The 8,189-nt window shown below is 40.2% G+C and overlaps 1 non-coding gene across 1 annotated transcript; it reads right to left on the minus strand.

The window, feature by feature from the left end:
* Window positions 1-2,729: 2,729 nt before the first annotated feature.
* On the minus strand, window positions 2,730-2,848 carry LOC138365156 (5S ribosomal RNA). The gene has a single exon (XR_011228702.1). It is a non-coding gene; the product is annotated as a 5S ribosomal RNA (ribosomal RNA).
* Window positions 2,849-8,189: the final 5,341 nt, after the last annotated feature.

The following is an 8,189-nucleotide window of genomic DNA, read 5'->3' on the forward strand; positions in this document are numbered from 1 at the left end:
TGGCTGGAGGTGTGTTGATGGCCCTGGAGGCGTGTTGATGGCCCTGGAGGTGTGTTGGTGGCCCTGGAGGTGTGTTGGTGGCCCTGGAGGTGTGTTGGTGGCCCTGGCTGGAGGTGTGTTGATGGTGGTGTTGTGTTGATGGCCCTGGAGGCGTGTTGATGGCCCTGGAGGTGTGTTGGTGGCCCTGGAGGTGTGTTGGTGGCCCTGGAGGTGTGTTGGTGGCCCTGGCTGGAGGTGTGTTGATGGTGGTGTTGTGTTGATGGCCCTGGAGGCGTGTTGATGGCCCTGGAGGTGTGTTGGTGGCCCTGGAGGTGTGTTGGTTGCCCTGGAGGTGTGTTGGTGGCCCTGGAGGTGTGTTGGTGGCCCTGGAGGTGTGTTGGTGGCCCTGGCTGGAGGTGTGTTGATGGCCCTGGAGGCGTGTTGATGGCCCTGGAGGTGTGTTGGTGGCCCTAGCTGGAGGTGTGTTGATGGCCCTATATATATATATATATATATATATATATATATATATATATATATATATATATATATATATATATATATTATGAATATCAGAGGTCCCAGGACATTGGACCCAGGACAATTATTGTGCATGTGTAGTATGTATATTTATGTAGTATATTTGGCATATTTTTTGGCATTTAGTTAATGCCAGTTAGTGGCATGTCTCTGCACCGTTTCCAGTTTGTTGATATGCTTCTTAAGATATGGGCACCATACAACTGCTGCATACTCCAACTTTGGTCTAACAAAAATTGTGAACAATTTCAAAATTTCTGTTGAAGAAATCCTGTTTCCTAGTTCTGCATCTGTTTTGGTATAACACCTCCTTTTTTACTAGGCCTGCAATTATGAATGCCTTTATAACCAGCTACCCAGCAAACACAGAACGTTTGTGGACGTTTTTAAATGGTTCCACAAAGGTAATACTGTAACTTTTGACATAAATACGTATATCTGACATTCTTAAAACCAAAGGATATAACTAAAAACATATATTCTTATGACACAGTTTTTTAAGATTTATGTAAAAATTTAAAAATAATAGTAAATGCTATGGTATTATAATGTTTTCATGCTTTATATTTAAGAATAAATAATTTTCAGTCAACATTTAGTTTTTTTTGTTTACTTTCTGTAAAGCTATCCAATTTACGTTCTTATAACATAAATATAACATTTATATGACGTCAGTATAACGTTATTTACACGACATCATTACGTTATTATGATGTTATATTAACGTATAATTCCTGTATGAAAACCAGAATATATGTTGAACTTTATGTTTTAAACCTTGCAAAGTTATCATAAAACTTGGAATAAGACGGTAAGCATGCTTTACTTATGAAAATATACAAACAAATCAACAAAAACATTTTAACATAAAAAACATAAACATAACATAAATTAATTGCATGCATGGGAGTTAACTGGAACTCTGTAATATTGCATACATGAACCTTAAGGTACAAACCCAGTGTATTTACTCATGCAGTTCTTTCCTAAATCTAAATTTTTCCAATTTTTACACTTTGTTTCGAGTTCTGTCTTGTGTTGCTACTTTTAATACCCCATTAATGTCCCCTTTGTTATGTCCATTCATCCCATTGTGCACCTCTACCATATGTCACTCCTAATTCTTTGCTTTTCTAGAGAATGTAATATAAGCTTTGACAATCTTTCTTCATATGACAGGTTAACAGGTAGAACAAAGATTACCATTTATATATGGATAACTATTATAAGTCGGTTTGAATGAGTGAATTGCTGCTTGAAGATAGGTATATACACGTGTGGTACTATCAGATTGCATCGTGGTGAGCCTAAAACCCTTCAGATCCAAGCAAAGGGTAAAATGCCAGCAGATACAATTGCGAACACATTGATACCAAAATGAAAGACATATGACGAGAATTGAGGTAACCAAAGTGAAAAGTGTGTTCACATTACATTGCACTAGAGTGCTCCCAGGTTACTTTCTCTCACTTTCTCTGTTTTGTGTGGATGGTCCGCCGTGCTTTCATCACGTCAGCGGGTGGAGCACGCTGCTGTTTTTGACATTTCATGCATAAATTCCAGTTGGAAATTCTATTGCGAACACATTGATACCAAAATGAAAGACCTAGGATGACAATTGAGGTGACCAGAATGAAAAGAGTGTATACATTTTATCGCTCTTGTGCGCTCCCTGGTAACACGCTCTCGCTTTCTCTGTTTGTTGCGGATGGTAAGCCGGGCTTTTGGAGTTTATATGCCTTTAGTCCTGTAGAGAATTCTATTGCGAACACATTGATGCTAAATTGAAAAACCTAGGATGAGAATTGAGGTAACAAAGTTGAAAAGGGTATACACTTTTCAGTATTATCACGCTCAGCTTTCTTTTTCTGGTACCCTTGGCCTACATTCATCTTGTCGGCGGGTGGAGCGCGCTGCTGTCTTTGACATTATATTCACATAGTTCTGTTGGGAATTCTATTGCGAACGCATTGATACCAAAATGAAAGACATAGGACGAGAATTAAGGTGACAAAGTTGAAAAGAGTATACACTTTTCAGTATTTCCGCACACTACCAGGGAATGTCCAAACAAAAATGGAGAGAGTGGAGGGGTAACTTGCCCAAAACGCGAAATTGAAATTGAAATTGAAATTGAAATAAGTTTATTGAGGTAAAATACACACAAAGGGATGAGGTAGCTCAAGCTATTCTCACCCCGTTAACATTATTGCCAACAGCATTTGGTGTTCCCAGGCGGTCACCCATCCAAGTACTAACCAAACCCAACGTTGCTTAACTTCGCTGATCGGACGAGAAGCGGTGTTCTCAACGTGGTATGGCCGTTGGCCATACCACGTTGAAATTGTTTGGGGAGAAATTACAAACGCGAATTACATACAAACAAAATTACATACAAACGCGAAATTGTTTGGGGAGATTAATTAACTTTCGTTCAATACTATTATGCAAGAGGAGCGACACATCTATGGTTCATCCAATAAAATCAGCAGACTTCTAGATGTTACTACTGCTCGGCTTAGACTCGGTTACAAGTATTTCTGGGAATTCTCATTATCTGCCGATGTAGACCTGACCAAATGTTAACTGTCAACAAAATTATTCGCACACCCTCCGTCACTATGTGATAGTGAATTCAGAGACAATTCTATAACCAATGTACCAACGATGTGTCAATATTTCATTCAAAATGATCTGGTACCAGAAATTTTAGCCAAATATCCCCAGTTTGCTAACTGTAAGTAGTAACAAAGTGATTGTAACCTATCCACCGCTGCCCACTGGATGGGGAGCGGTGTGCAGGACAAACATATCAATTGTGACACTAGCTCTCCACATATGTCAGTTGCTTAATTTAGAAACTGTACTTGTGATCGATCTCGAACCCATTGTTGATGTGACGACTTATACTGAATTTTGTAACTAGCTCATCAAGATTGTAACTTGCTTAGCTAAATGAATTGTGGGGTTCAGTCCCTGAGCCCATTATGTGCCTCTGTAACCCTTTCCACTACCGCCCACAAGATGGGTATGGGGTGCATAATAAATGAACTAAACTAACTTTAAGGCATCCTGAAAGAAAGCTTGGAGGGCTTGAAAAATTGCAGAACGAAGCCGTGAGGATAATCCTTGGGTGCCCTCGTACCACAAAGATACTTAATATGAGAAAGGAACTTAATATTCCGAGCGTTGTTTATCGTGTTACTGAAAATAACTGTCAAATTGGTATAAAAATGCTTAGGCTAGCTCATCCTAACCCTTGCACAGAAGCCCTCCAGAATTTCTTTATTGAATGTTGAAAACAACCCTCAAGTTGACTATTTCCGTAACAGCATGCACTCCTGTATGCTAATCCCCACAATCACCAAGCCCACCCGAGTCACTCAAACATCTGCCACTACCCTGGATCACCTTTGGACTAATATAACAGCTCCCCTTACATCTGGGGTAATTTATGACAGAACAACTGACCACTATCCTACTTTCCTCATAGCAAACATTGACACATCACCACCAGAAACCAAAAAACTTTCATTCAGGCTACATAGTGAATCAGCTTTAGGCAATCTCTCTAATGCACTTCACAATATTAACTGGGAATCTGAATTTAATAATTCACAGGATATAAACTCATCAACTAACCTCTTTCTCTACAAAACTCTAAGCCTCTACAACACTCACTGTCCCCTCCTTACCAAACAAGTAACTGATAAAAGAAAAAATAACCCGTGGCTCACAAGTGGCATAATTAAATCAATCAACAAAAAACATGAATACGAAAAGATATTTAGGAGTGGCCTAATTCCAATGGAAGTAGTTAAAAGGTACTCGTCAGTGCTTACCAGTATCATAAGAAAAGCAAAACTTTCATACTATGAGACTAGATTCAAAGAAGCAAAAGGCAACATGAAAAGCACATGGAATACCATCTCTAACATCCTGGGAACTAAACAACACTCCCACAACCAGATAACACTCTCTAAGGATGGCCTTACACTGTCATCTGACTTAGAAATGGCGAATGAATTTAATAGCTTCTTTTCATCGATTGGTGCTAACCTTGCAAGTAAAATCCCACAGAGTCAGACACATATCAACACATATCTCTCAGGCAGCTATCCAAACTCTCTTCTCCTCTCACCAGTCAGCCCGTCAGATGTTGTGTCCATCATACATTCACTAAAAACCAAAGCTGGGAACATCAGTGAAATCCCATCCATTGTATACAAGAGCGCCTCCAATGCCCTTGCGCCACCTATAGCTCTGCTGTTCAACAAATCCCTTGAGTGTCATACCTTCCCTGATATCCTTAAAAACGCAAGAGTAACGCCAGTTCATAAAGGAGGTGGTGGATTATGTTGCATCTCTGCTTGCCTTGATGACTGAAAGAAAGCTTAACGGGCTTGAAAACTTGCAGAACGAAGCCTTGAAGATAATCCTTGGATGTCCCTAGTACCACAAACATACTTAACATGAGGAAGGAACTTAATATTAACTTAATAATAGAATATGAGTGCATATTCTACTGCATTACTATTTGTAATGATCCTCATATTGTACTTCAGTAATCCAATGTATAACCCTGAGATGTTTTCCTAATTGTACTTAGGATTCCTTGTTCATTATTGTGTATTGTTCTGATCTGCTTTTGTGTCGAAAATTCTTGCATCGTACCTGTAAACAATTTTTTGACAATTTTACTGTAATTATCCTACTTAAAATCATCTGTACTTGTAAAGTAAAGCTGTAATGTACCTGTTAAACACTTTTTATCAATTTTACATTTAATTATTTCTCTAAAACTTTGTTTAAGAATTTGCTCAAAGATTAGTTTAAGGACTTGCCCGAAACGCTATATATGCAAGCTAGTGGTTTTACAAGATTATAATTCTAACTTAAGCTCTATATGTTGTCTCTTAACCCCCAATGTACGTTCTTGTATATATATAAATAAATAAAATAAATAAATAACGAGGGATCGAGGCATTAATGCGCAGTACGTGCTTCCCTCATCTGTGACGTCACAGCGCCATCTGACGACAGCATAAACACAGGCGGCCATTTTATGTTCCACCAAGATTAAAAAAAAAAATAATTTTGCCCCGAGGGGCGAGTTTATTGGGCAGCGCCCAATGTGTTCGCAATAGAATGTTCTACAAGAACATGTATAAAATAAGTGACACAGAGATTATTGATGTGTGTATTTGTGTGGGTGATTATAAATATGCATGTGTATGTATATATGTATACGTATATATATATATATGTACATGTATGTATGAGAGTGTGTACATGTATATATAACATTAATAATTTTGTAACTAGCGTCAAAAATTGTTATTTGCTTAGCTAAACAAACTAGAGAGTTCAGTTCCTGAACCCATTATGTGCCTCTGTAATCCTTTACACCACCGCCCACGGGATGGGTATGGGGTGCATAATAAAGAAAGAAATTGAAATAATAAGGGTATGAAATGTATCAACATAAAACATTAATGTTAATGGCCATCAGGTAAAATCAGGTTATTATTTGTAAAGAATTTAAATGAGTTAAACTAAATACGAACTTAATATGTTTTGCTAACGCAAAAATATATTCCCGAGGTATTGTAATTGCAAATAAATATTTAATACAATTATTTGTATCATTCTTTTTATTTTAGATTTCCGTATTGCTTGATAATATATAATAGCGTTTAGATAATGCTAGCGCTGGACATTCTTTAGGCTCGTTGCATGTTGTGGTAGTCGCCGCCATTTTAAAACCGTGTCGAGAGGGACTGCTGCTGGCTTATCCACAAAATCCTGCTGCATCTTCAATAGTTAAGGTAACTGTTTTCTTTTATTTGCTCTTAGACATGTGTAGTATATTTATAAGTTTGTGGTGGTAGGCTGGATGGTGTGTTGATGGTGGTGTTGTGTTGATGGCCCTGAAGGTGTGTTGGTGGCCCTGGCTGGAGGTGTGTTGGTGGCCCTGGCTGGAGGTGTGTTGGTGGCCCTGGCTGGAGGTGTGTTGGTGGCCCTGGCTGGAGGTGTGTTGGTGGCCCTGGCTGGAGGTGTGTTGGTGGCCCTGGCTGGAGGTGTGTTGGTGGCCCTGGCTGGAGGTGTGTTGGTGGCCCTGGCTGGAGGTGTGTTGGTGGCCCTGTCTGGAGGTGTGTTGGTGGTGGTGTTGTGTTGATGGCCCTGGAGGCGTGTTGATGGCCCTGGCTGGAGGTGTGTTGGTGGCCCTGGCTGGAGGTGTGTTGGTGGCCCTGGCTGGAGGTGTGTTGGTGGCCCTGGCTGGAGGTGTGTTGATGGCCCTGGCTGGAGGTGTGTTGGTGGCCCTGGCTGGAGGTGTGTTGATGGCCCTGGCTGGAGGTGTGTTGGTGGCCCTGGCTGGAGGTGTGTTGGTGGCCCTGGCTGGAGGTGTGTTGGTGGCCCTGGCTGGAGGTGTGTTGGTGGCCCTGGCTGGAGGTGTGTTGGTGGTGGTGTTGTGTTGATGGCCCTGGCTGGAGGTGTGTTGGTGGCCCTGGCTGGAGGTGTGTTGGTGGCCCTGGCTGGAGGTGTGTTGGTGGCCCTGGCTGGAGGTGTGTTGATGGCCCTGGCTGGAGGTGTGTTGGTGGCCCTGGCTGGAGGTGTGTTGGTGGCCCTGGCTGGAGGTGTGTTGGTGGCCCTGGCTGGAGGTGTGTTGGTGGCCCTGGCTGGAGGTGTGTTGGTGGCCCTGGCTGGAGGTGTGTTGATGGTGGTGTTGTGTTGATGGCCCTGGAGGCGTGTTGATAGCCCTGGAGGTGTGTTGGTGGCCCTAGCTGGAGGTGTGTTGATGGCCCTATATATACATATATATATATATATATATATATATATATATATATATATATATATATATATATATATATATATATATATATATATATATATATATATATATATATATATATATATATATTATATTATGAATATCAGAGGTCCCAGGACAATTATTGTGCATGTGTAGTATGTATATTTATGTAGTATATTTGGCATATTTAATGGCATTTAGTTAATGCCACTTAGTGGCATGTCTCTGCACCGTTTCCAGTTTGTTGATATGCTTTCTAAGATATGGGCACACCATACAACTGCTGCATACTCCAACTTTGGTGTAACAAAAATTGTGAACAATTTCAAAATTTCTGTTGAAGAAATCCTGTTTCCTAGTTCTGCATCTGTTTTGGTATAACACCTCCTTTTTTACTAGGCCTGCAATTATGAATGCCTTTATAACCAGCTAAGTTGTAGAGTTGGGTATAGTCTTTACTTAGCCAAGTTTCTGTTAAAATGAGGGTCCGTCTAATTACCACAAGCTACCACAAGCTACACAAGCTTCACAAAGCTTCCTGGCAATACGTTAGTAATGAATAAATATAATAGGTTAGGTTGACCTAACTTAACCTAACCGACGCTTGGATCGTCGACTTGATTTGGCGTCACCAGCTCTTTATTTTCGTCTAATTTCTTTATAAAAAGATCCTTTTTCAGATTAAAATTATGTTTTTTCGTGTTGTACATTCAGCACCAACATTATAATGAGTAAATATATCATATTTATTCATTACTAACGTATTGCCTGGAAGCTGAGTGGGTAGGTCTCGATAAATTTCCTGGTATAATATTATTGTTTGCTATTCTCCATCTTAGACTAGGCAAGTTGA

The sequence above is a fragment of the Procambarus clarkii genome, chromosome 15, assembly GCF_040958095.1.
Source record: "Procambarus clarkii isolate CNS0578487 chromosome 15, FALCON_Pclarkii_2.0, whole genome shotgun sequence".
Classification (NCBI taxonomy): Eukaryota; Metazoa; Arthropoda; class Malacostraca; order Decapoda; family Cambaridae; genus Procambarus; species Procambarus clarkii.